At 47.0% G+C, this 26,996-nt stretch overlaps 1 protein-coding gene and 1 long non-coding RNA gene across 3 annotated transcripts in view; one reads left to right on the top strand and one right to left on the bottom strand.

Annotated features, from left to right (window-relative positions):
• The first annotated feature begins 5,416 nt into the window (after positions 1-5,416).
• Positions 5,417-26,996, top strand: part of BCAR3 (BCAR3 adaptor protein, NSP family member) — a 156,222-nt gene continuing 134,642 nt past the window's right edge. The window contains exon 1 of one of the 2 annotated variants that reach the window (XM_038541304.1): positions 5,417-5,497. The gene's annotated coding sequence lies outside the window, so the exon portion shown is untranslated. Of the gene's footprint in view, positions 5,498-26,228; positions 26,390-26,996 lie in introns of those variants that run through there. The other variant, XM_038541306.1, reaches the window with a different exon arrangement.
• Positions 16,269-18,712, bottom strand: LOC111096393. The gene is made up of 3 exons (XR_005361240.1): positions 18,687-18,712; positions 18,424-18,604; positions 16,269-17,000 (listed from the first exon to the last, which is right to left on the bottom strand). It is a non-coding gene; the product is annotated as an uncharacterized LOC111096393 (long non-coding RNA).

Below are 26,996 nucleotides of genomic sequence, written 5' to 3' on the forward strand. Positions count from 1 at the left end.
GTATGATGCCTACTTCTCCCTCTGCCTGTGTCTCTGCCTCTCTCTCTCTCTGTCTCTAAGAATAAATAAATAAAATCTTAAAAAAAAAAAAAGAAAGAAAACCCTCTTTCTTAAAAATAAATAAATAAATAAATTGCTTTATTTAAGACCATCACATAGTGGTGGTCTTTAGCCTTCAGTTCTTCCGAGATGCTTCATAGGAGAGAATCAACCTCTGATGAACTTGAGTCTCCTTGTCTCTCTGGTAGAAATCCCCTTTATAAACACAGCGGGGGGAAAAAATAAAATAAGATAAACACAGCGGGAATCTAGGGTTTTCATCTCACCCAAAACCCTCCTCCAAATGGGAAGTTGGGTGAGTCTGGCTAACTGCGCTGGCGGGGACCCTGCAGGGCCATTGCAGGTAGAGGGAGTATCTCATTTGGTGCCTGGATCCTTGGAGACTTTTTTAAAACCAGCCTAGAACCTAGAGTCTAGTCAAGATCATATTCCCAAATTCCTTTCCCACGAAGACCTGGTAAAATGCTGCAGCGGTCTCAGTTTCATTTATGTGCTGCTTTTCAGGGGCCTCGCATCCTTACCCCAGGGACAGAAGGTTTGGGGTGCAGCGCAAGCACTTCTCCCTCTGCAGCTACTGCTTGGGTGTATAGCGCATGTTTGTCTCGAGGGGGTCTTGTTGCTGGGGGTCAGACAGAGGGGGAGCCCGGCCGGGCAGCGCCAGTCTGTATCCAGAGATTCTGGAGCTGTTGCCCAAGGAGCAGTCAGACAGGAGGGGAAGGGAGGCCTCTTTATTTCCTCATGGACATTTGCTGGGGTCCAAGGTCTTGCAGCAGATGATGTGGCTGAAGGACAGTGGAGGCTCCTGGGGGTGGAGGGAGCAAGAGGAGGTCCGGAGGGGGACATGGGCAGCCTGGCCATCACAAGGGCCCTGGCTCAGGAGACACTCTTCTAGCTCCACGGCCACTGCCCAAGTCACTCTGTTCAGTGGTCTTCCCATCAGGTCTTCCTTTCCAGTCCTGCCCACTCGCACCTCTCAGCACCGATTCTTCTGTCCCCAGGGCTTCACGGGCAAGCACCCCTGGAACCAGGCTCATAGTTTAGGAACAGGTCCTACCCCAAGGGCCCTTCCCCAGGCCATCCCCACCCCCACCCCCCAACTAATTTTGGCTTCCTACTGTGAAGCTGGTTCTGTGACCTTCTTTCTTTTCCAGAAATATGCTAATTGGTTTTCTTCCCTTGTCTCTTTCTCCCACTTCCTGGAGGGTAGCTACCTTGGGACCTGCTGACATTAGGAAGAAGCTACCTGCCAGGTGTTTTGTGGGCTTGACAGGTGTGCCCGCAGGCCCACCCCTGGGGCTCTGGTGTCACAGTCCTCCATGCCTACCTGGCCAGAAGAGGTGGGGTGGGTGGGGGCCTGCCTCCCGGCCTCCTGAAGCCGCAGCCTTGGAGCACTGGGCCCCCCACCCACCCCCCCCCCCCCCCCCCCCCCCCCCCCCCCCCCCCCCCCCCCCCCCCCGCCTACACTTGACCACCTACACTTGACCTGAGGAGTAGAGTGTGGGTTTTGGAACTTCTTGGGGAAGCGTTGGGTCATTCACTGTGTCAAAGAGAGAGAAAATTGCTTGGATTCAAGTAGCGATGTTTTAATATCTGCTCTTTATTTATGTAAGACACCGGCTTCCCACTGTTGTCATCTTGTTTTGAACATGTTTTTATAGCAGAGTGCCTGACCTCACACCTCCTTACTTTCTCACTTCCCCACCACCCCCGCCCTCTCTGCAATAAAAGAGGCCCATCAGAGGACCGAGCAGGCCCAGAGGCTTTTCCGGGGCATGGAAGTGATATTGTACCTTTCCAGATTTTGAAGAAAACAGAATAGATTTAGATTTATGGAAAAGTTACAAAGATAGAATGGAATTCCCATATACCCCTCACCTGGTTTCCTCTGTTAACATCTGACATCACTAGCGGACATCTGTCACGCCAAGAAACCAAACTGGTACATTATTATTAAGTAAATTCCACCTTTTATGCAGATTTCACTAGTTTTCCTCCTACAAAGCCCTTTCTGTTCTAGAACCCCACCCCCACCCCCCTGAGGGTACCACATTGTATTTACTTGTCCTTAGTCTCCTCTGGCCTGTGAAAGTTTCTGACTTCCCTTGTTTAAAAAATTTGGGCACTTTTGAGAAATACCACTCAGGTATTTTTTGGAATGTCCCCCAATCTGCATTTGCCTGATGCTTTTGCCATGGTTGGACTAAGGTTATAAGTTTGGGGAAGGAAGACCACAGAAGTGAAGTACCATTCTCATCATGATATGTCAAGAGTACATATCACCAACATAACTCATCACTGATGTGAACTGTCATATCACTGTCCCCTCTTTCCATACTGCACTCTGGAAAATAAGCCCACTCTCAGGGCAGGTGGAGGAAAAAGCTAAGCTCCACCTGTGAAGAAGGGAGATCACTTAAATTATTTGGAGAGATCCCAGAGATGTTTTTGATTTTGTTTTTTTTTTTGTTTTTTTTTTTTAAGATTTTATTTATTCATTAGAAACACAGAGAGAGAGAGAGAGGCAGAGACACAGGCAGAGGGAGAAGCAGACTCCCTGCAGGGAGCCTAATGTGGGACTCTATCCTAGGACCCCAGGATCATGCCCTGAGCCCAAGGCAGAGGCTCAACTACTGAGCCACCCAAATGCTCCCCAGAGATGTTTTTAAAGAAGCCAGAAGTACCCTTGAACACTTACTAGAAGGCCGGTGGTACTTGATGCATGGATTTTGCAGGGCTGGTGTCACAGAGACTGTTTAGCAACTGTTCATAAGTCCAAAAATGTGTATTAGACTGAAAGGCTATTTCCATGCAAGCTGATGCACCCCTATTTCCCTATTTTAGGACCAAGGGTCTCATTTCCCCAGATCCTAGGAGTGGTGGCTTCTCCCAGACATTGCTTGCCTCTGAAGAGAACTACCTTCCCACGGGGTCCCCCACATCCATGACTGGTTAATACAGGTGCTGGGGTCTGGCTCCCTGGCCTCAGTGGTAGTTCTGAAAGGCCGTGCCAGCATCAGGGCTCCTGGATAGGCTGAGGCCTCTGTGACAACCACGTCTCAGTTCATCTCTCCCCATGCCGGGTGCTGAAGGCCTGTTGCAGTAATTAAGACTGAATCTAGACCCCAGGCATTGCAGACGAGGATTACATGCAATTCAATGATATCTTTGCGCTCCCACTGTCTGCTCAGTGCTAGGAACCAATGAAGCAGCGATCACAAGTGTAATGAGAATGAGAAGGAAAGTTTGAAGTGTTGTCGGGGGAGTTCACTTAGAGGGCATCAATGAAGGCCTCTCTGTGAGGATATGTTTCAGCTGAGATGGGAGGGACGAGCTGGAGGGAACCACGTGTATGGGAGGCAGGGAGGCTGGGAGGTGGAAGGTTTCCTGGAGAAAAGCTCACCAGAACAGTATGCACGTCAAAAACAAACCAGTGTCAAGAGAGACATCTGGAAGAACTGAAAGAAGGCCAGGATGTCTGGAACTGAGTGGTATATATATATATATATATATAGAAAGAAAAGTTTGTTTCCTGGAAAAAATCACATGATAGTTTAGTCATGTGGAATAGTTCTACTTCCTTAAAATGAGCTTGTTCTATAGACTTTAACACATAAAGTTCAGTGATATTTTAATAATAAATTTACAGCTCAGATATTCTGCTAAATTTATGTAAAACATACCTAAAGCTCAAGTGTTTCAAAAATTAAATGCTAAGCCCAAAAATGTGTATTAGACTGAAAGGCTATTTCCGTGCAAGCTGATGCACCCCTATTTCCCTATTTTAGGACCAAGGGTCTCATTTCCCCAGATCCTAGGAGTGGTGGCTTCTCCCAGACATTGCTTGCCTCTGAAGAGAACTACCTTCCCACGGGGTCCCCCACATCCATGACTGGTTAATACAGGTGCTGCGGGTCTGGCTCCCTGGCGTCAGTGGTAGACAGTTCTAAAAGGCCGTGCCAGCGTCAGGGCTCCTGGATAGGCTGAGGCCTCTGTGACAACCACCTCTCAGTTTCTCTCTCCCCCTGTCCAATCCCTACCTCTCTTATAACCCTGCAGGCATCATTTCTGAGAGAATTCTCCAATAAACTACCTGTATGCAAATCTCTGCTTTTGAAGCTGTTTTTTGGGGAAGTTGACCTATAACAGATCTATACCATTGGTTATATAGGGCTGCTAATGCAAATTACCATAAACTGAGTGGCTTAAAACAGTAGAAATTTATTCTCTCTCATTTCTGGAGGCCAGAAGTTCACAATCTAGGTGTCAGCAGGGCCACACTCCCTACAGAGGCTCTTGGGGAGAATCTTTTCTTTTGTTTCTGGTGGCTGCCTGACTCCAGTCTCTACCTCCTGTCTTCACATGCCTATCTACCCATGTCTATTTAGCTCTTTTCTCCTCTTCTAAGGACTTAGCATTGGTTTCAGGGCCCACACTAATCCAGGATAGGCACCTCTTGAGATCCATAACTTAATTACATCTACAAAGACCCTTTTTCCAAATAATGATAGTATCTAAAGGTTCTGGGTGGGCACAACTTTTGGGAGACCACACTCAAACCACTACACACACTCAAATATTAAAAATGTTATACCCTAGGATGGGAACTTATCTATAGATTATTTAAATTTTCTTCTTTGTACTTTTTTATTTCAAATTTTGTACAGTGAATGTGTATTACTTTTGCAAGAGTAATTGTTTCTTAAGTTGGTAGTTTGACCTAGAGTGTACAGTCTGAATTAAAATGTATCTGCTCTCTGAATAGAGGGTAAGAGTTGGTGGACCACAGATATGCTGAAATACTGTCCCATTATAAAACTCTTAGACTCTGAATTCTTTTTTTTTTTAAGATTTATTTATTTGAGGGAGAGAGAGAGCACATGAGCAAGGGGGAAGAGCAGAGGGAGAAAATCTCTAGCTGCCTCCCCACTGAGCCAATGCAAGGCTTGATCTCACATCCCTTAAGATCATAACTTGAGTCAAAATCATGAGTCAGGGGCACCTGGGTGGCTCAGATGGTTGAACATCTGCCTTTGGCTCAGGTTGTGGTCTCCGGGTCCTGGGATCGAGCCCCACATGGGGCTCCCAGCTCAGCGGGGAGTCTGCTTCTCCTTCTCTCTCTGCCTCCTGGCCCCACTCGTGTGCTCTCTCTCTCTCTCTCAAATGAATAAATAAAAATCTTAAAAAAAAAAATTGTGAGTCGGATGCCTGGCCGACCATGCCACTCAGGTGCCCCTAGATCCTGAATTCTTAAATGAAGTATAATTTTGAAGACATTGCTAGGCTTACAGGAAGTATGGTGACTAAGTTCTCTTCCAACCTTTTCTCCCCAGAATATGGAAGATGAATCCAAAATTGCATCCAGGAGTAAAAGTCGACCTGTGAATAAGTGTCAATATGGGAGCCAGTCTGGGCATGGGAGCCTTGGTCCAGTAGCAAGGTAAGATGGCCACATTGAACCCAAGAAACTCTTAAGGGGCTTAAATGGTCCCAGATTAATAGCATCACTCTGAATCTAGACAGAAACAAATACAAATTATCTACTTGCCTCATCCCCCAAAATAAATTCTTAACAGATTGAAGAATTAAATGTAAAAGCAAAACTTTAAAACTTTTAGAAAAAATACTGGAGAATCTATTTATGAGTTCTGGGGGGGGGAAAGCATCCTTAAATAAGACATAGTACTAATCCTAAAAGAAAAGATTAATGAATGAAACTACATTAAAATTATTATACCATAGGGACACATGGATGGCTCAGTGGTTGAGAGTCTGCCTTTGGCTCCAGGGGTGATCCTGGGGTTCTAGGATTGAGTCCCACATCAGGCTCCCCAGAGGGAGTCTGCTTCTCCCTCTGTCTGTGTCTCTGCCTCTTTCTCTCTCTGTGTCTCATGAATAAATAAATAAAATCTTTAAAAAAATAAAATTATTACACCATAAAGAAAATTAAAAGACAAACTCCAAACTGGGAGAAATGCATATAATCACAAAGGATTGGTTTCCAGAATATATAAAGGATTCCTATAAGTCTAAAAGAAAAAGACAAACAATCCAAGGGGTTAAATGAGCAAGAGACAAAACAGGCATTTCACACACAGAGAAAAAAAAAAAAAAAACCCACACAAATGTTTGGTAAACACATGGGAAGATTCTCAGCTTCATCAACAAAGGAAATACAGGGCAGGCCGGGCCATTTTAAGAGCATCACAGGCCCAACTTATGCTTATTTTTGGAGGCTTCATCTAATATTTCACATACCATAATGCAACCATATCCCACATTCAGCCCATTTACTCAATATGTATTTTTTGAGTACCTACCAGGTGCCAGGAAATGTTCTGTGCACTTGGAACATATTGGTGAACAATATTCACCAATATTGGTGAACAAGTGTGGTTAAAGTCTCTACGCTCATGGAGCTTACATCAGGTGGGACGTAGATAGCAAGCATGAACAGGTAGCTATATGTTGTAGTGTTGCTAGGAGGCAATGAGTGTCATGGGATAGAGAGGAAGAGTCATGTGGGGGGAGAAGAGGGTGGTAGGATAGAAAGCTGGGGGCTGGTATTTAAACAAGGTAGGTCTCATAGTGTCTCCCTTGCTCGTCAGTTCCCTTGAGCCCTTCAGGATGTTGCTTTCTGGGGTATTGGCTAATAGCAGCTTGGAGGGCTTGCTCCTCTCAGAGATATTTGCAGGTGGGATGTGGGGAGACATTCTTGAGAACACCTCCAGCCCCAGCAGGAGGTACCCTCCAGTACAGAAGGCAGGTCAGGGGTAGAAGAGACACTCCAGTGGAGTATGTGAGGCAGAGGGGACCTTCTATCTCTTTTCTGCCATCCTCTCCTACAGCTCATCCCAGAATAGGGGCCACCTCTCAAAAAATCCATTAGGAAAAACTTTTCAGAGGAGAGTGTCCATCCTCTGCCACTGGAGCTGGGGGGCAGGAGGGGCTTTGGGGTTGCTCATACTGGATAACCAATTATGTAGATGCAGCCTCACCATGCCAGCAGGAAGCATGAAATGTGATGGCTTGATGCTCCTTCTTGGACAAGGAAGAATTGAAGGCAGCTCTCTGAATTCTGCAGGCTCTGCTTACAGGTACAAGTTGGATGGGGGTCTATCTCCTGGGAGTTTCTAAATAATCCAACAAACAAGGTCTCCCGCAGGTATATTGGCCTGTAGTTAGTGTTGGCCAAGTGGAAGCAGCCTAGAAGGTGCTATTGGCCAGTAATGGACACAGACCTCAGAAGACCACTTACGATGAGACCGTTGGGATGACAATTCTTTCCTGTAGGCCCCCAGCCATCAGCAGCTGGCATCTTAACTCAAGGGGCCCCCTACTCTCCTTTCTAGGGCTTCTCTTATGTCTCACTTTGCCTGATATCCCCAAGCACTGTCCGAGCCCCAATGGGATCAATCTCTCGCCCTTGTTAATCATTTTATTGCCACCCAATTGGTTTGCCCAAAGCCCCTTTTGCCCTGGACAGAGAGCCGGCCCTTTTTTCTAGGTCTGCAGGGACAGAGGCCCTGCCGTGAAGTCCCTAGAGGGAGGTAGCCAAGTGGCTTCTTTTTCACACTGGAATGCAACTTCCCTTTCCAATTAGAGACCACACAGGATGAAAAATGTGAGCAAGGCAGCCTTTCCAGCATGAAAACCCACCAGCCTTTACCAGGAAGAGCAATCGGGGGGCCTGCCTTCCAGTCCCACCTGTTTAAAACTCCCAGCCTCCTTCACTGGCTATCATGTAGGCCTCATTTTCCTTTACCTACCCCCAGTCCAAAATTGAGATTCTATCTCTGGGACAGGTTGTTTCTCTGGGCATGTCCAGTCCCCACAGTCCACCTCCCAAGGCTTGTTTTCTTTTGGCTTGTGTGGCAGAGAAAGATGTCTCAGGCTTTTGAGACAAAAATAAAATTCAAACAAACTAAAACCAAGCAGGAAATCCACATCCTTTGTTAAAGATAGGCGCTCCTCCCTGGGACCCTGGGCAGGAGGTTAACGAAAGGCCCGCGAAGGCCTGAAAGGAACAAAGGTCTCAGCTACAACAGTGGAGCCATATGCATTCCTGATCCCAGGGCAGGGACCAGGGGCCACCCCACACATCACTTCCTGGCCATGCCGAGGGCCCGGGCCCAGTGGCCTTCCCCTACGGGAATGGAGAAGGTCTGTCACCACCTGAGGTGTCCCTTCACCTCCCTCTTGATGGGGCAGCTGGGCTATGTTTTTCTATTTCCATTCTCCCTGCAAGGTCAACTTTCCAGGCAAATATCTAGCACTCTGCTGAGAGCATCATGTTTCCAGAAGCCCCTTGTTCCCAGGGCCAAGTGAGTGTTCGGTGGGAAACTGTGTTTTTCCAGTCACACGTCGGGGCTGCCCCTGGTCCTGGGGTCTGTTGGTTTCTCTCTTCCCTGCCTCCTGAGATCTTGCCTGGGAGCTTAAAGATGTGCCCAGAGCCTCCTATGGCGGCTGCCTCTTTGTTCCTTGGGCAGTGACCTTTATTGACATAATCTCAAACCCCGCCCCCCAGCCTCTTGAATCCCCCATTCTTTCCCTCTTTCTGGTTGGAGTGAAGGATTTTACTCTCAGGGGCCTAATCCTGTCGCTCTCTCGTGTGTGACTAATTCTCCCCCTCCCCCTCGGCTCCTGGCAAAGACGAAGAGGCCTATTTGCCAGACTAGGGGGTCTGCGCCCCTTGTCGGCAATCAAAGCACAGACACATTCCTCTGGGTGATTTCCTGCCCTGAAAATCCAACCCTGGAACACAGGCCTCCTCTGTTCCCTCCTGGTCACCAGGCACTGGGACCCGAACTTGGGGAGGGGGTGGTGGTGGTAGGATTTATGATATAGAAAGTAGTAAGTCACCCTTCCAATCTGCCAGTGTCTAGTGTGAAAGCAAGTTGTATTGTTGTTCAGACAATATGACTCCCTGGAAAAGAAATAGTGTCCCCCTGAGAGCCGAATGGTTCTCCGGTGGCCACCCATGGCGGAGGCTGCGTGAAGGTAACCCAGCAAAGGATGGAGGCTTCCTATCCTCAAAGCACCCCACACACCCCAGCGAGTCGGCTTCAGCTGCCTGATTTCTGAAGTTAAAAAGCACATAATTATGGTATTGTTTGGCTGCCAAGAATTCTGGGTTAATCTCAGTTTTATTTTGACTGCTACCTAAAATAGCTTGTCCCCGAGGACAGCAGCAAAGGCCAGGAGGCCAGAAAAAAGAAAGGCAGGCCCGAGATCTAAGCTGGCCCTCATTTGGGGTCCCAAACTAGGGTGGCTCATGAGTCCATGGGATCAGGCCCTTGGAGCCAAGGTCACCCCGTACCCCCATCCACTAGAGAGCTTTTCCTTCAACACACTGGCCTAGGGCTGTCCTCTCCCTCACGGAAACAGCAGTCACAGCCAGTCCCCAGCGCGTTCTCTGTTCCCGCACACATTTGGGGTAGTCCCTGAAAGGGCTTAGAGTTCTGCTTCTGTGATCCAAGGAAAACAGGACAAATACTAAGAGCTGACATCCGGAGCGCTCGTTACCCGGCAGACTCGGGTCTAAGTGCTCCCCTATGCAGGAACTCCTTCCATCCCCATAAATCCTTGTGGTGGGTCCTTTTGCTATCTTCTAACACGCTCAGACCCACACAGCTGGTAGGTGGTAGAGGCGGTACTGGTACCCAAGGAATCCTTGTTCCAAGGACGGCCCCCTCCCTGCTTTACCACGCTCCATTCTCAGAAGCTGAGTGATCACTGGACTCAAAAGTTCGGAAAGAACAGCTGCTGTTGGGGGAGAGATGCATTCAGTTCCTCGGTGGAGGCCACCAGAAGAACGGGCCCAGTGAGTGGGGTTTCTCCTCCTCAGAGCACATAGGGAAGCTTCGCCTTAGGTATTCTCCATCACCCTCAGATCAACACTTACTGAGGGACCACTTTGTTCTGAAGGTCTCTGACCCACTGGGCTGTAGATTTCTACCCAAATCTCAGTGCTGTTAAAAGGAGAATCACAATAGGAGGCCATGTGTGCCCTTATAGAGGAATGCTTCCTGTGTGTAGTCAAGGAGGGCTCCTCGGGGGAGGGGACTTTTAGGATTCTGAGCCAAAGGCCCTGGGCTCCAGTCTGAAGGGCATGGCCGGAACTGAGTAACCACCCCCCTTCCCCTCATGCTGGCCCCCACTGTACTGACTTCAGAGGAGCCTCCTCTACCCTTCCTTCCTGCCCCACCTACATGCCTATGAAATTTTTCCAGCCTGAGGCATCTTTGAACTTCTAAGGCTTCCCAAGCTGCCAGTCCAGCTACTGCCAGGGGCTGCTATCTGTGTACGCTAACCACGGCTTAGCATGGCCTCCGCCAGCAGCGCCCATGGAGTTGGCTCAGGCTCTTCGCAGCTGCTCAGCACCCTGATGCAGGCATGTGGCAGGGCGGGCAGGCACCCCAAGAGTCCAGGGGCAGGCACAGAGCACTTGGGTTCATTTTTTTTCTTCTCCTAGGTAAGAAAAGGCTCCCAGGACCAGTGATGTGGCATCAAGTAGGGGTGTGTTTCTTTTGTTCCTCAGAATGTTCTCTTTCTACCTTGTCTTGCTGTTGTTCATTTCTTTTAATATAAGTGATTCTGAGTTCCTCTCATTGGAAAACAAAAGCAGAAACAACCAAAGGCAGGTAGAAGTTTTATGATCTTTGCCTATGAGTGGCAGGAGCGACTCCCTTAGTGACTTTGGTTCTCTATCAGGCACTGTGGCCGAGGGAGGGGACCGGGGGCCTAAAGGCACTGCCCTCCAGGGAAGGCAGGCATGGTTGAAGGGGGGTTCATTATGAATAACAGAAGACTGGGACGCCCGGGTGGCTCAGCGGTTGAGCATCCGCCTTTGGCCCAGGTCGTAATCCTGGAGTCCCGGGATCGAATCCCATATCGGGCTCCTTGCATGGAGCCTGCTTCTCCCTCTGCCTGTGTCTCTATTTCTCTGCCTCTCTTTCTCTGTCTCTCATGAATAGATAAATAAAATCTTAAAAAAAAAAAAATGAATAACAGAAGACACTCCTTTTACCCCACCACTCAGAAATCCCAAAGGTTCGAAAAGCTCTGTACCAGGATGAAGGATGAAGGCCAAGTATATATTTCTTATTATAACACAGTATCACAGGAGATCTTTCCTCCCAGGGGGACAAGGGCTCACAGATAAAGAGATGTAGCTTTTTTTTTTTTTTTTAAGATTTTATTTATTCATTCATGAGAGAGAGAGAGAGAGAGAGAGAGAGAGAGGCAGAGACATAGGCAGAGGGAGAAGCAGGAGCTCAGTGTGGGAACTCAATCTTGGGACCCTGGGATCGCAACCTGAGCCAAAGGCAGATGCTCATGCAGATGCTCAAACACAGCCACCCAGGTGCCCCAAGATGTGGCTTTTATACATAAGCTGACTATCACAGTGCCTGGTATCTAGTGGGCTTACCAAAACAAGAAGAGCTGTTATCATTATTTAGTATTTGGGGAATGAATGAGTCATTTGAAGGGTGGAGTGAATGGCAGAGGGTGTGGGTAGATGAGAGAGAAAAGATAGTGAGGGAGGCAGCCTCCAGTGATCCCACCCCTGGTATTCCCCTTGGGTAGCCCTCTCCTCTGTTGTTCCACAGTTGATCTGTGTGGACCAATAGAATACAGCCTTGCTGCAAGTGGGCCTACGGAGGCTCACGTGGTGAAGAGCTGAAGCCTCCAGCCAAGAGCCATTAAAGAACCAAAGGTTTGCCAGCTGCCACATGAGTGAGCTTGGAAGCAAGCCTTCCCACCCCAGTCAAACCTTCCCATGTCTGCAGCCCCTGCCAACATCTTGACCCCAACCTTATGGGAGACCTTGAGCCAGAACCACCCAGCTGAGCCCCTTCCCAGCTGTGACCTTCAGAAACCATACAAAATAATAAAAGTTTGTTTTAAGCTGCTATGTTTTTTTTTTAATTTTTTTTAATTTATTTATGATAGTCATACAGAGAGAGAGAGAGAGAGAGAGAGAGGCAGAGACACAGGCAGAGGGAGAAGCAGGCTCCATGCACCGGGAGCCTGACATGGGATTCGATCCCGGGTCTCCAGGATCACGCCCTGGGCCAAAGGCAGGCGCCAAACCGCTGCGCCACCCAGGGATCCCTAAGCTGCTATGTTTTATTGTGACTTGTTGCACAGTAATAGAGAATTAATACAGGCAGTGTGGTGGAAGCTACTGGTGCCCCTTGGCCTATGTGCAGAGTACCCTCAGCTTTGGTCATCTCCCTTAAATGCTGTATTGATTAGCTGTTGCTACATAGCAGACCGCCCCCAATTTAGCAGTATAAAGTAACAACAGCTCTTTAGTTTATGGTTGTGAGCTCAGCAACTTAGGGTGAGTGGTCCTTCTGGGCTAGGCTGGGCTGGGCTCAATAGGGCATGTGTCCGTAGTGAGCTGGCAAGTTGACTGGGGGCTGGTTGACCCGAAAGTGCTGAGCTAGGTGATTCATCTCTGCTCCCTGTGGTCTCTCAGCCTTTAGCAACCTAGTGTGGTCTCATTCACACGGTGGCAGCACGGTTCGAATTGTGTAGAGCAGATGCTGTAAGGTCTTTGGGGACCTAGGCCAAGAGTTCTCACGACTCTGCAAGCTTTGTATGCTATTTGCCGAAAGGCAAATCTAAATTCGAGTAGAGAAGTAGAATCCACCTCTTGATGGAAAGAGCTGCAAGGCACGGCAGACGTTTTTATGATCTGTCCAGACCCTCTGTAGTTTCTACCTCAAGCACCTGCACCTCCCTGCCTGGGTGTTCTTTGGTCTTGAGAGTGTATTCAGCCCTTAAATGAGGCTGATGAGAAGGGCCACAGAGGCAACGCTCTCAGGTCAACCTACAACCGTGAGAAAGGAAGCTGGTGAACAAATCTCCCAGGATCCTTGCCCTGGTCATAGAATTCTAAGGTGTGTCTACCCAGTCTCTCAGAGGGACCCTGGGGATTGAACCCATAGTATCCCAAGCAGTCAACATCTCCTCATGCACCCCTTATCAGCACCCCTTCCTTCCTTGTCTCTCATGCCCCCACCACCTTCCCAGGCTTTGGGGATGGCTTCCCTGTAGCAATCGCATACTTGAACCCACACCCTTATGGAAGGGCCTGCCTCTGGGGGATCCTACTCTAAGATGGGTAGGCAGGAGTTAGATCACCCCTGGTGTCACAGGCTACCCTAACAAATTTGAACTTACTCTGTGAACTAATACCATTTCACTGACTACCCCCCCCCCCAGACCAGTGCTCTTAAGTTAGTTCTACATTGTTTCAAGCTCTGGGTGTAAAACTATGTAGAACTTTAAAAAAACCTTTCCTCATTTATCTTTGAGTAAGTAATATACACACTTCAAAATTAGAAAACCACAAAAGGTCAAATCTATTTTTATAGCCATTTTCATTACCAAAGGAGCATGTAAATGGCTATTGTTTCCAGAGTGTTTTAAGCCAGGGTAGGGTCTGACTCCTGGCCCTTCCCCCTCCAGCAGCCTGAAAGGGGGTGGGGGGGCTCTTTCTACATCCCCCTGCCTGCAGACTTCTGCTTAAAGTAAAGCAGTTGTCCAGCTGCAGAAGGATGCTGACATTCTGGGCCCAAAGGAAACGGGGCAGTGTTGGCAGACGTCAACATCCTTGGCGGATGCCATCTTTCCTTCCTCAGGACAGATAATTGTCAGTTGACCAAGCTCTACCCAAATGCATTCATGTTTGCTCCTTGTTCTTTTTTTTTTTTTTTTTTTGCTCCTTGTTCTGACAGAAATTTTAAAAGTGCACCACTAAGGCCGAGCCTGCAGCTTTTATCTGCTAGCTGGGGAGGGGAAGAGATAGTGATTCCTGACACCCCAGGTCTTTCAATGTCTCCCAAAGAGCTTCCATCTGTCCACAATGTGGGAGAAGTACAATCCAGTTAATTGCCCTGATTGGACCAAACCATCGCATTTATTTAAATCAATCAAGCCGGGTAATAGTTTTTGAGTGTCTGCTGTGGGCCAGCTCTGGCCTCAGCCCTCTGAGGTATTTAAGTCACAGTGAGCCAGCTCAGGCCCTCAGGGAGGACTGGTGAGGCGGCAGGTCTGCTGGCTCTGAAACCAAGCAGGTGTTTGGAGAACACAGCAGGCCCCAGCCCCCACCAGCTGAGGAGATCTTGGGCAACTTGGCTTCTCTCCAGAGCCTCCATTTCCTCACCTTTAAAATGATCCCCCTGTTGCACCGGGGTCCGTGGAAATCCCAAAGATAGTGCTTTGTTTCCTTCCCTTTTCCCTTGAGGAACTTAGAACCTAGCCAAGAAAAGAAGACACAGGTGAAAGGATAAGCTATCTCTGAGAGATCATCAACAGTTCAAAATAAAACAAAGAGAAAAGAAAATAAAGGAAAAGAAGTCAAGAGAGATACACACAGGGGTGATGAATTGACAAAGGTATTAGTCTGCAAGGGCGGCCTTGACAGTGTACCTCAGACTGGGTGGCTTCAACAACGGAAATGAACTTTTCTCACGGTTCTGGAGACTGGGAATCCAAGAGTAGAGCATCAGCAGGGTTGGTTTCGTCTGAGGTCTCTCTTCTTGGTTTGTACGTGGCTGTCTTCTCCCTGTGTCTGTATCTTTATTTTTCCCACTTACAAGGACACCAGTCATACTGGGTGAAGGCTCACTTGTATGGCTTCATTTTACCTTAATTACATCTTTAAAGGCCTTATCTCCATGGGGCGCCTGGGTGGCTCCAGTCAGTTAAGCATCTGCCTTTGGCTCAGGTCATGATCCCAGGGTCCTGGGATAGAGTCCCGCATGGGGCTCCCTGCCCAGTGGGGAGTCTGCTTCTCCCTCTGTCCTTACCCCTGCTTGTGCTCACTCTCCATCTAATAAATAAACAAGATCTTTTTAAAAAAAGATTTTAAAATGTATTTTAGAGAGATAGAGCATGTAAAGGGGCAGAGGGGCAGAGGGGAGGGAGGAAGGAGAATATCAAGCAGACTCCCCACTGAGCATGGAGCCTAATGCAGAATTTGATCTCAGGACCCTGCGGTCTTTTTTTTTTTTTTTTTTTTTTAAAGATTTTATTTATTTATTTGAGAGACAGAAGAGAGATCACAGAAGGAGAGGGAGACGCAGACTCCCCATGGAGTGCAGAGCCTGCCATGGGGCCTAATCCCAGGACCCTGAGACCATGACCTGAGCCAAAGGCAGATGCTTAACTGACTAAGTCACCCAGTACCCTTCATACTTTTATGAACTTCTATCACATCTAATTTTGACTCCATTCCCAGTCTGCCTTTTTGACTCAAGACCAGAATGTGTTCTTGAAAAAAGCCTTTTTTTAATACGAAAGCCACCCATTCTGCCTTTTTATCATCTCTATATAATCGACTCAGGGTGCCTTTTATAAGGTCCGGTGACAAAAACTGTATAGAATATATATTCCTTTTTTTTTTTTTTTTTTAAGATTTTATATATTTACTTGAGAGAAAGAGAGCAAGCTAGAGAGAGCACTAGCAGGGAGCAGGGGCAGAGGGAGAGGGAAAAGCAGGCTCTCCGCTGAGCAGGAAGCCTGACCCAGGGCTGATCCCAGGACCCTGGGATTATGAACTGAGCCGAAGGCAGCTGCTTAATGGACTGAGCCACCCAGGCACCCCTATTCTTTTATTTATTTATTTATTTATTTATTTATTTATTTATTTAACCACTCATTCAACAAATACTAATTGCATGCCTACTATGTGCCAGCCACTGCAATTCTGTATTGGGTTAAGACTGAATATAACTACAAACCAGAAATGGCTTCTTGTTCTTCCCTTCCTGATGCTCTCTCCTGCTCAACTTCTAGAGCAAACATTATGTTTGCTGTTATAAGCTGATCTGTGTTCCCCTCAAATTCAGGTATCAATGTTCTAATTCTCAGGACCTCAGAATGTGACTATATTTGGAGACAGGGCCTTTTTCTTTTTTTTTCTTTTTTTTTTTTTTTTAAATTTTTATTTATTTATGATAGTCAGAGAGAGAGAGGCAGAGACACAGGCAGAGGGAGAAGCAGGCTCCATGCACCGGGAGCCCGATGTGGGATTCGATCCCGGGTCTCCAGGATCGCGCCCTGGGCCAAAGGCAGGCACCAAACCGCTGCGCCACCCAGGGATCCCGTGGGCCTTTTTCTTTTAAGATTTTATTTATTTATTAGAGAGAGAGCAAGCATGAGCAGGGGTAAGAACAGGAAGAAGCAGACACCCCTCTGGGCAGGGATCCCAGGACTCTGGGATCATGACCTGAGCTGAAAAAAAACAAGTTCATAAAACTATGAAAGTCATGGATGTGACTATTATAATCTTGAAATCTTCACCAAATATTGTGTTATTAGAAGTAGATGAGGTTTTAGGATACACGCACAAAAAGAAAGAAAAGAAAAAACAAGGTCCTATTTGTGACTAGTACACTTAGAGAATTTTTTATTCCTTAAGACACTAGAAACTGAACATATAATCAAGTAGGGAGGGAGTCCATGAATTCATGGGAGATTGACCTCAGCACCAGTTGCTTCAGATTCCTTTGGGATTTTTGACTCCCGTTGGAGACAGACTGCTGGTTGGGTGGATCATGAATCTAACCAAGTATCACATTTCTGTGGTTATATATTCCTTCAGGGAACATTTAATAGCACCCACTATGTGCCAGGCAGTGCTCTAGGGAGTGAGGATATTGCAGTCAATATGTCCTTGCCCTCGAGGGCTTCCACTCTAGAGGGAAAAGCAGGTATGTGAAAAGATAAATTGCAGTTTATTGAGGTCTCATAATAAAACTACAATTAAAATGCTTTATAGGGGATCTCTGGTTGGCTCAGCGGTTTGGCGCCTGCCTTTGGCCCAGGGTGCGATCTTGGAGTCCCGGGATCGAGTCCCGCGTCGGGCTCCCGGCATGGAGCCTGCTTCTCCCTCCTCCTGTGTCTCTGCCTCTCTCTCTCTATGTCTATCATAAATAAATAAAAATAAATAAATCGTTAATAAAATAAAATGCTTTATAACCCCAAAATTCTGTGATAATAAATAGACAATCTGTTCATTAAAGGGACTTGACAGTATTTGATAGATGATAGATAGATAGATAGATAGATAGATAGATAGATAGATAGATAGATAAAAGATACCTGGTAGGAGATACTAAGAGCAGGAACACAATGCTATATGTCCTTTGGGTTACTGGCATAAAACCTACTTATTTTTGAAACTAAAAAGAATTTGAATCTGTAAGTTATTTGTCTTTCTCTTTTTTTATCCCCCTTCCCCACCTGTACTTTATTTTTCTTTTTAGATTTTCACTTATTTGAGAGAGAGAGAATGCATGTATGCACATGCACAAGAGTGGATGAGCAGGGGGTAGAGGAAGAGGAGAGAGAGAGAATCCCTATAGCTGACTCTGCACTGAGCACTGAGCATGACCCGAGGTTTGATCCCACAACCTTGAGATCATGACCCAAGCCGAGACCAAGATTCAGACACCCAGATGCGCAACCAACTGACCCACCCAGGTGCCACCCCCACCTGCATTTTAGAACTTTCTGTAAGTCAGAAAATGTTTGTGGGTGGATAGAAGGATAGTTAGATGAATAAATGAATAAAAGAATGAATTTTTTGCTTCTAGAAGCTGGGCAGATTCTCCCAATAGAAATTTGTTCATCATTGAAGCCTCATGATCATCAAATTCATCAAGCAACCATTTCTGAGGTCTCTGTGTGTACAAGTCCTGGAAGCTGTTTTGATTCAATACAAAAAGTGGCGTTTTGGGTTTCTGAGACCATTGCTTATGAGTTTTTAAATCTGCATTTCCAGAAATTCTATAGAGTGGAAAGCTCTATGGGATTGTAAATTGTAAGCCAAAGGTCATACTGATTTTAGCAGCAATACATTGAAGAAAGAAATCTTACTTCAGTGATTTCTCACTGGAATGAGTACATTTTAGTCTGCATGTTGCTCAGGAAGGCTGTCCCCCTGGAAAACCTCAACATAATTCCAAAGCCTGGCATTCTTGATGACCTCACCAGGAATTGGTGATTAGGAGGCCAAGGTCCAGGAAAGAATCTTGGACCAGGAATCTGGACATTATTAAATGATTTTTCCTTATGAGAAGCTTAGTGTTAGGTAAATATTCATGAGAAAATAGCTCTGCAGCTTCCTCAAGTTGCTTTTCTCCCCATGTACCCTTCCCCACCTCCACTTCCCATCCTCCCTCCAGTAGAAACTGCACAAAGATGAGACCATAGAGTTGTGTTGCCCAATAGCCATGTGTAGCTATTTAAATTAATTAAAATTCGATGAAATTTAAAATGCAATTTGTCAGTCATCCTGACCACATATCAAAAGTACTCAGAAAGCCACATGTGTCTAGTACCTACCATGATGGACAGTGCAGAGGACATTTCCATCATTACAGAAAGGGCAAGAACATGCTTGCCCTAAGGAAAAAAGGAAAGTGAGCTGCTGAGGGGGAAGGAAGTCACTTTGGAGAACTTCTAGACCAGCCATACAGAGAGGAGAAGGAACGTTCTAGCAGGAAGTTGCCTTTGGATGCTCAGCCTGGCAATAAGAGTATAAAGTGAGGGCAGGGGTATAAGCTTTGAGGCAAGAACCCAGCTTTAATCCTGGCCCCACTACCTACCAAGTGTGTGGCTGTGAGCGAGTTAGGTGAATTCTCTGAGTCTCACTCTCCTCGTCCGGGAAATGGTGGTGTCATAATAGTTCTTATGCCATTAGGTCTGATGTAAGAATTAACAAGACAGTGTCAAGTGCTAAGCATGCTGCCTAACATATGGAAAAAAGGTAAAAAATGTAAAGGGTGGGGGTAAGAAGGGAGAAAAAGGTGCAAAGAAAGAAAGGGGAGAACATGAGAAGACAGCCAACCTGGGAAGAAGAAATATGTAGAGGATTATTTTTTAAAGATTTTATTTATTTATTCATGAGACACACACACACACAGAGAGAGAGAGAGAGAGAGAGAGAGAGAGAGAGGGAGAAGTAGGCCCCATGCAGGGAGCCAGATATGGGACTCGATCCTGGAACTCCAGGATGATGTCCTGAGCCGAAGGCAGATGCTCAACCGCTGAGCCACCCAGGTGTCCCTATGTAGAGGATTTTTAAACAAACCTAAGCAGTGAGCACTTTTATGGTGACTGGAGGGCAAACAGAAGGACAGGGCAACAGAAGGCAACTGGGCTCCAGACCCCTGAGGGGCACAAGATGAAGACCCTCTGGCTCCAGGATGAGAAGCAGCTTGGCCTGGTGGTGGCAAAAATCACCTGTGATAGATGGTTGTCCTGCCCATCTGTGGTGCAGGGATTGCACTGCTGGTCAAGGAGTTGCTAATATATGGATGCCAGTGATTGTGCTCAAGGGACCTGGGCATGTGCAACAGATGTGGCCTTGCTGGGCCAGGCTAGAGAGACAGGGCCAGGGCAGAGGGGCCTGGGGTTGAGGTGATGTGGGGCATCAGGGTAAAGGGAAGGGGGTGACATTTATGCAGTACCTGCCTCTGTGTTGAGCACCCACACCTTCAATTGCACTGGAACCACGCAGTGGTTCTGAGGAAGGCATCCACATTTTGTGGAAGAAGAAACTGAGGCAGGGTGAAGGATTTGCCAAAGTCACACAGCTGCTAAATGACAGATTCAGGACCCAAGCCTGCACAGACCTCCTGTGGAAACCTTTAGGCTCTGGGGAAGGCAAAATGATGGTGATGTGCAGGGGGAGTTTGTTTTTTTTTAAAGATTTATTTACCCATTTATTCATGATAGACATAGAGAGAGAGGAGGGAGAAGCAGGCTCCATGCCGGGAGCCCGACACGGGGCTCAATCCCAGGATTTCAGGATTCCAGGATTCCAGGATTGCACCCTGGGCCAAAGGCAGGCGCTAAACCGCTGAGCCACCCAGGGATCCCCCTGCAGGGAGAGTTTGAAAGGAGTTGGCACTACATTTATTCATCACTACTGAAGCCCAATGCCCCGTCAGTGTTGTGGGGTCACAAACATGAATGAGATAGGTGCCCTGTCTTCACGGTGCTGCACAATGGCGAGGGAGACAAGCCAAAGGCAAAATAAAGACAACTAAAGATAAAACATCCAAACTCATTCATTTAAGAAATACTGTTTTTATCAAGTACCTTCAATGTGCCAGGCACTGCACTAGGCTCTGGGGATACTGTGGTGTGCTGTCATAAACTATTTATAAAAATGGCTATATTTCCTCCTTCCCATTCTTCATGGCTCTTTGTGGTGTGACTTTGCAGCTCCTCCCCCTAAGAGTTTGTGTCTGTTTCTCCACCTTTTGAACATGGGCCTGGCCTTGTGACTTGTCTTGGCCAATAGGAAGGGATAGAAGTCCAAATCAAAGACTTGCACCCCTCATTCCTACTCTTGAATTCCTACCGCTGCCATGCAAAGATGCCCTGCCTAGCCTGCTGAATAATGAGAGACACAGGGCCCATTCACTTTCATGGTTCCAGCCAAGTGGCCAGCCACCCACCAGGCAGATGAATGAGGCCATCCTAGGCCCATCAGCCCCGGCTAACCCAATACCTGATGCCAGACACCTGAGAACCTAATACATTGGCTGCTTTTTTAAGCCACCGAGTGCTTCATCAGTTTGTTTCATGGCAAAAGCTAACTGATGTATGAGCAAAAGTTCTCAAGATGCTTATGGTCAAAGAGGGGAGACAAACTTTAATAAAAAAATCCTACAAAAATATGTTAAGGGAAAGGAAGTGATAATGAAGTCAGCCTCCCCAGTAGCCCCCAGGCCCCCCACACACTGATATTCACACCACGTGTGGTCTTCTCTCACACTGCGCCAGGTTTGCCTGCTTGACCGGTAAGGTACGCCAGAAGGGATGATGGATCCTTTCTGAGATCAGGTTACAAAAGACTGCAGCTTATGTTTGGGGCTCCTTCCCTCTCTTTCTGATAATTAATTCTGGGAGAAGCCAGCTTGCAGGCCCTAAGGATAATGAGGCAGCCCATGTGAAGGCCATGTGACAAGGAACTCAGGTTTCCACCAATAGTCCAGGAGATACTGAGGCCTACAGACCACCAAGTAAGTGAGCTGGGAAGAGGATCCTCTGGCTCCAGGAGACAGAAACCCAGGCTAACAGCTCGAATGTAACCTCTTGAGAGACCCTGACCCGGAACCATCCTGCTAAGCTGCTCCCAGATTCCTGACCCAAAGAAACTATGAGATAGCAAATTTGTGTTATTTTAAGCTGGCAGGTTTGGGAATAATTTGTTACATAGCAACAGTTAAGTAACAAAAGGAGTTAATAGATAAAGGAGGGGAAAGAGGTGGAATGTTCCAGATAGAGGGACCAGCATGACCTAAGTTCCTATGGTAGGAGGAAATATAGCACATTTGAGAAACTGAAGGAAGACCAGTGTTGCAAGGGTTCAGAGAGCGAGCGTGGCATTGTGGGTCTTACTAAGAAATCAAATGATTAGAGGACCAGCCCTGGAGGCTCTAAGGAAGCCCAGGTTCTTAGATTAGTGGGAAGAAGGTAGCAACCCAGTCCTAAGGAATATTGTCCTGCTGTGGCCTTCGCCATGAATTGTAGCTATTAGAATTGGAAAATCCCTTTAGAGCTTGTCTTCAGTGGGGGCGGCTCCTCATCTCGCTGTGACACCTGCCCGGGGCCCCTGGAGGCCAGCGATGGCTGGAGATGATGCGGGCAGCAGAGTGGGGAGAGAGCCGGAAAAGGGTGTGAAAGAGAACAGTGGCAGGGAGGGCGAGGAGCCCGCGAAGGAAGAGGGGAGGTGCTAAAGAGAGAGAAGTGCAGTGTCGCTGGTGGGAGGAGGAAGAGGGAGTGGGAGGTGGGGGGCCACAGAGGAGCCTAGGAAGTCTACAGGATGGCACTTAGCCAGGGGGAGACCTAACCAGCGAGTAGGAGGCTCTTAAGAGACACTGCTGTCTGGAAAACCTGAAAAACTCAGGAATCTGTGAGTAGTGTCCAAGGACAGAAACAGACACTTGGATGAAACAGAGAGGTGGAAGTAGGACAGGAATGGGACTCGGGGACAGCTAGTGCTGCTGTGGAAAGCAGCCTCCGCTCAGGGATTTGAACTCCCCATGTGACCTGCAGAAGGGACCCTAATAGCCATCCTTTAGGCAAGAGTGCGGAGATTCAAAGTCTGAGTGCTGGAGATGTGATTGCACACACGCAGGCGTGCGCGCGCACACACACACACACACACACACACACACACACCGGCAGAGCTCAGTGGGCCCTTCAGTCTCAGCAGGAGTTCTCTGATTAGCCCTGCTAGGGTACGTTTTCTCAGAATTAGTGACTTTGGGTTTTGGTTCTCCGTACTCAAAAGTACCTCTGGAGAGGCCAAGACGTGACAGATACCTGCACCAGCAGGGGGAAGGCTTCTCCTGCCCCAGCTATGCAGGCACAGCATAGCTACGCTTGCCTGGTTTCCCAGACTGACCCCTCCAGCAGGGGCAAAGACAGAAACGAGGGCTCAGGTGCAGGAGGGAGGCCACCTCTCGAGTCTCATCATCCACCCTTTTACCCCCTGTCCCACCAGGAATGGATTTATACTGCTTTGAAAGTACTGGGGCACCTAGATTTTTATTTCATTCCCTTGTGTATTTGGTCAAGCAAGCCTAAACTTTTTTGAGTAGCAAAAAGGGGTCAAAAAGTATGTGTTCTCCAAAACACTTTTGCAAAGGGAAAGCAGACAACAGAGCATTGAGTATATCTATTCATTTTGTGCATTGATTATAGAAAGTTAACATTTTTCTTATTTTAAAAAATATATATATTTGACATAGAGATGTGAGAGAATTATGTAATGTTCCATCAGGGTAGCAGATTCCATAGAGATTATGTGATAGGAGCAAAACTCTGGTCCTTACAGAGAAGGGTTGCCTTGATCAGATAAAGAATTTTTTTCCTCCAGTCGAAACTCCACAAATGAGAAATAGAATTGAAAAACACAACAGCTTTTGTATCTAAACTGACTTCTTGGGACTCCTGGGTGGCTCAGTAATTGAGTGTCTGCCTTCAACTCATGGTGTGATCCCAGGGTCCTGGGCTCGAGTCCTGCATCGGGCTCCCCACAGAGAATCTCCTTCTCCCTCTGCCTATGTCTCTGCTTCTCTCTCTCTCTGTGTCTTGTGAATAAATAAATAAAATCTTAAAAAAAAATAAACTGACTTCTTTTTTCTCTTTCTGTATCTAGTGTGGGATATAGTCCCCTCCCTCCTTCTTGCCATTCCCTTTTTTTTTTTTTTTAAGATTGATTGATTTCAGAGAGCAAGACGATGAGTAGAGGAAGGGGCAAAGGGAGAGGGAGAGAGAATCTCAAGCAGACTCCCTACTGGACATGGAGCTGGACATGGGGCTCGACACAGGACTCGATTCCAGGATCCCAGGATCATGACCTGAGCCGAAATCAAGAATCAGCTGCTCAACCGACTGAGCCACCCAGGCGCCCCGCTTCTTGCAGTTCTAAGGGAGAATTGAGAGGAGGGCTGCCTTTGAGCACTCAGCGCTGTCGATGCTAATCTGATGCCAGTAGTTGAAGACATCCTTGTCAGGGTGGCCTAGGCTAAGAGAGGGCTCTGTGTTCCAGGGACCCTTACAAACACCTGCACACAGCACAGCCCCGCTCCACTGAAGCACACAGGACCTATCTGAAAACAAAGTGTGTGTCAGAATGTCAGTGCTTGCTCAGAACCACTTCTCGGGACAGATTCATTGGCTTCTCTTTCCCTTGAGTGTGCTTTGAACGGACTGCAGACTGGGAGGATGGGAAAGAAGGGGAAAGAAATGAGGCTGTAAATCAGTGTAGCCTCTCCGACTCTTGGGCTCAGAGAGCAAGTGAAGGGACGAAAGAGACACCCCCCTCCCCAGGAAGGCCTGCTGTTATCACATGCGCCAAGCAGTTGCCCATGGACACCCCCATGTTCCTTTCTTCTCTGTGGCTTTGAACCAAATGCTCTTGGAAGGGAAAAAACGCTGACTTCAGCTGGGTCCCCCAGCCCTCCCTTCTTGAAACACAATTAGGACTTTTTTCAGGTTATTGTGGCATGACTAGTGATTCTTTGCATTGCCGTCTTCAAATGTGCGATCAATTCTCCTCCTGATACAAAATCTGTGACCCCTGTTATAAGCCTGAAGCTTAGAAGTCGATCCTCAAAACATGAACAGAGAGCACCTGGGTATTCTAATCACTCTTGGTTCTTGCTGATAAAATGGCCTGCGGACCTCAGTCTGCCCATGCACTGAGCCCTGCGCTGGGAGGGGCCACAGCAACCCCAGGACCCCATTGGTTCTTTGGGAACAAAGGATTATTTGAATGATCCTTCCCATGCGGAGTGATTTGTCTGTAGGTGAGGAATATGAGACCTTACTGGTGGTAACATTTGGAAAGCCAGAAGGGAGAACTGAAACCAGTATCTGTAAGTCCAACGTTTCATTCAGCCAGCTGATTTCAGAATTTGCAACTAGTATGTTGTACTCCTTTCAAAGCTCTTCGCATCTTTTATGGGTAGCAGGATGCCAAGGAGAGAATTTATGGTCTAAAAATATGGAGATGAATAAGATCCTAACAACTTGCAAAGGAGCTGCGGTTGGATTTGGGAAGAGGGCATATGAAACTATTAGCGTTAACAAAACACCAGGCCAAGCCAGATGAGGCACCTTGCAAGTGAGGTTAAAGTAGTTTGGGGGCTCATCCTAGTGCTGGCTCTCTGACACACTGAGGGTTCCATTTCATGTCCGCCTCGTCCATCAGATATGTATGGAGGTTTATTGTTTTGTAAGATCCTGGAGCAGAGTGAGAAGTGGTTTGGTGACAGAGTAGAAAGCCTGCTCATTACCGAAGGTCATGGTTCAGGAGGTGGTTCTTGACTCAGTCTTTTCTCCATTTGAGTCCTACACAACTGAGCAGTAAAAGGAGATGCTTATCTCCTTCCTTTATTTTAGCAGCCTGAAGTTCCATTTCCTTCTTGAAACCTCTGACTCAATGGTGGGAGGAACGCTCGCCCTGCCCCATCCTGTCTATGCATGCAACTGGCGTGACGCCCCCTGGCTCATCACCTTGCAAAGCACTCTCAGTTCACTGCTTTTACACATGGGTCATTTGCTTTTTGTTGTTTTACATATGTAGGTCACCTGTGGCCTCGGTAAGATTTAAATCTGGCTGTGTTGGTATGAATTAGCTGTTGACTATTTCCAGAAGCAAAACAGCATGTCATAGCCACATATGCGTATAATATTATTTTTTCTTTTTGATGATAACATTTGACTAACCATTGAAGTATGTGGCAGTGGTCATCTCTCAGCATCAGATCTGAATGATTTAGGCTCAAGACTGTTAGAAATAATATCATCACCATCATCATCGTTGTTATTTCAAAGAATGATCATTTAATTTGGATTATGCATATCTACATTTAAATAATTGTTACTGTACTTCATTATTGAGTAATTTGTATTGTTTTCTTATGGTTTTTTATTACCAAAGTAACACACAGAACACAGAAATTTTGGAGGACTGGAAAAATTCTTTCAGTGTATATTAATACATTTTTCAATGTACATAGATTTATTTTTTATTTTGTTATACTGTAGTTTGCTTTGGAGCTTATTGTTTCACAGAGGAATAGATCATGAATGTATTTCCATATCGCTACTCTTCTATAATTGAGATTTTAGTGGCTGTGCAGTATTCCATTATATGAATTTTATATAACCAGGTGCCCACCATTGGACATTTATCAGACACTGTTAGAAGCACTTACTATGAACCAGCATAGCTCTAAACTCATTTAACCCTCATGATGACCCTATGAATTGTTACTATCATCCCCATTTTAGATGAGGAACCTGAGGCACAGAGAGGTTAAATTAATTTGTCCAAGGTTGCACCACTTTGTAAGTGGTGGCACCAGATTGAAACACAATTTAGCCCCACATCTGTGCCTCTAATCACCATACTTTGCTTGCCTCTCTTTCTGTCTACTGAAAAGCAAAGACCTTTCTCCACCTAGAAGGAAGGTTTGATTTACAGAAGACTGCTTTATAAAAAAGGGAACCACTATCCTGTGAGTCACTATTATTGAGAATTAAGTTGTCAGCTGTTCAGACAACAGACAAAGAAGCATCTGAGTGGAATGGGCAGCGTTAGCTCTGTAGCCCGGAAGGCAAGCCCGGGAGAGGCCACAGACCCAGGTCCAACCAGCCTGAGACCCATGTAGCTCAACCTGCGGCAGAACCAGCCTTGTCTGAGCTCCGGTAACTTCCTCACACTGAACCCAGAAGGCCTTTGCTGTGCATTCACCCACAGGAGCAGCGACATCTGCTCGAGGTAGGAAATGGCCAGCTGGCTGCTCTCAGCCCTGGAGCTCAGGGCAGTGCTGAGCCAGCGGAAGTGACCGGGGCTGTGGAATGGTGTTGATCCAGCCCACCAAGTGGCTTCTGAGGCAGTGCCTGGAGCTTTAGGAGAGTCCTTTGACTAACCCCCAGAGGCTCCAGGGGGTCATTTCCTAGGTAATTCTGGGTCCTTATTCATCATATCCTTGAGTCTGTGCTTTGGATGTGGCCACTTCCTTTCTTGTCCTTTCTGTTCTGTAATGATAACATGATGTCATAGCTAGTGATGCTGATCGTTCTGTTTTACTTATTTAGTTCTCCTGGTAGCACTTTGGGGTAGCCCAACAGCCAACAATAATTATCCTCATTTTTAAGGATGGAGCCAGGAAGCCACACAGAAGTTAGATCACCTGACATAAGGGAGAGGGTGTCAGGGCAGGGAACCCTGACTTGAACCTGCCCCCCCAGAACAGGCCACCACTCTCTGGGCTTCAGAAGGTGGCTGTGGCTAGAAAGGGACACACTAGGTGTGCCAGTTCCCTTAGTCCCATCACCTCTGAGAGGAAAAGATCTGAGGAAACAATGGGAATTTGGTAAGGGGG

Source organism: Canis lupus, chromosome 6 (assembly GCF_011100685.1).
Source record: "Canis lupus familiaris isolate Mischka breed German Shepherd chromosome 6, alternate assembly UU_Cfam_GSD_1.0, whole genome shotgun sequence".
In the NCBI taxonomy this organism is placed as follows: Eukaryota; Metazoa; Chordata; class Mammalia; order Carnivora; family Canidae; genus Canis; species Canis lupus.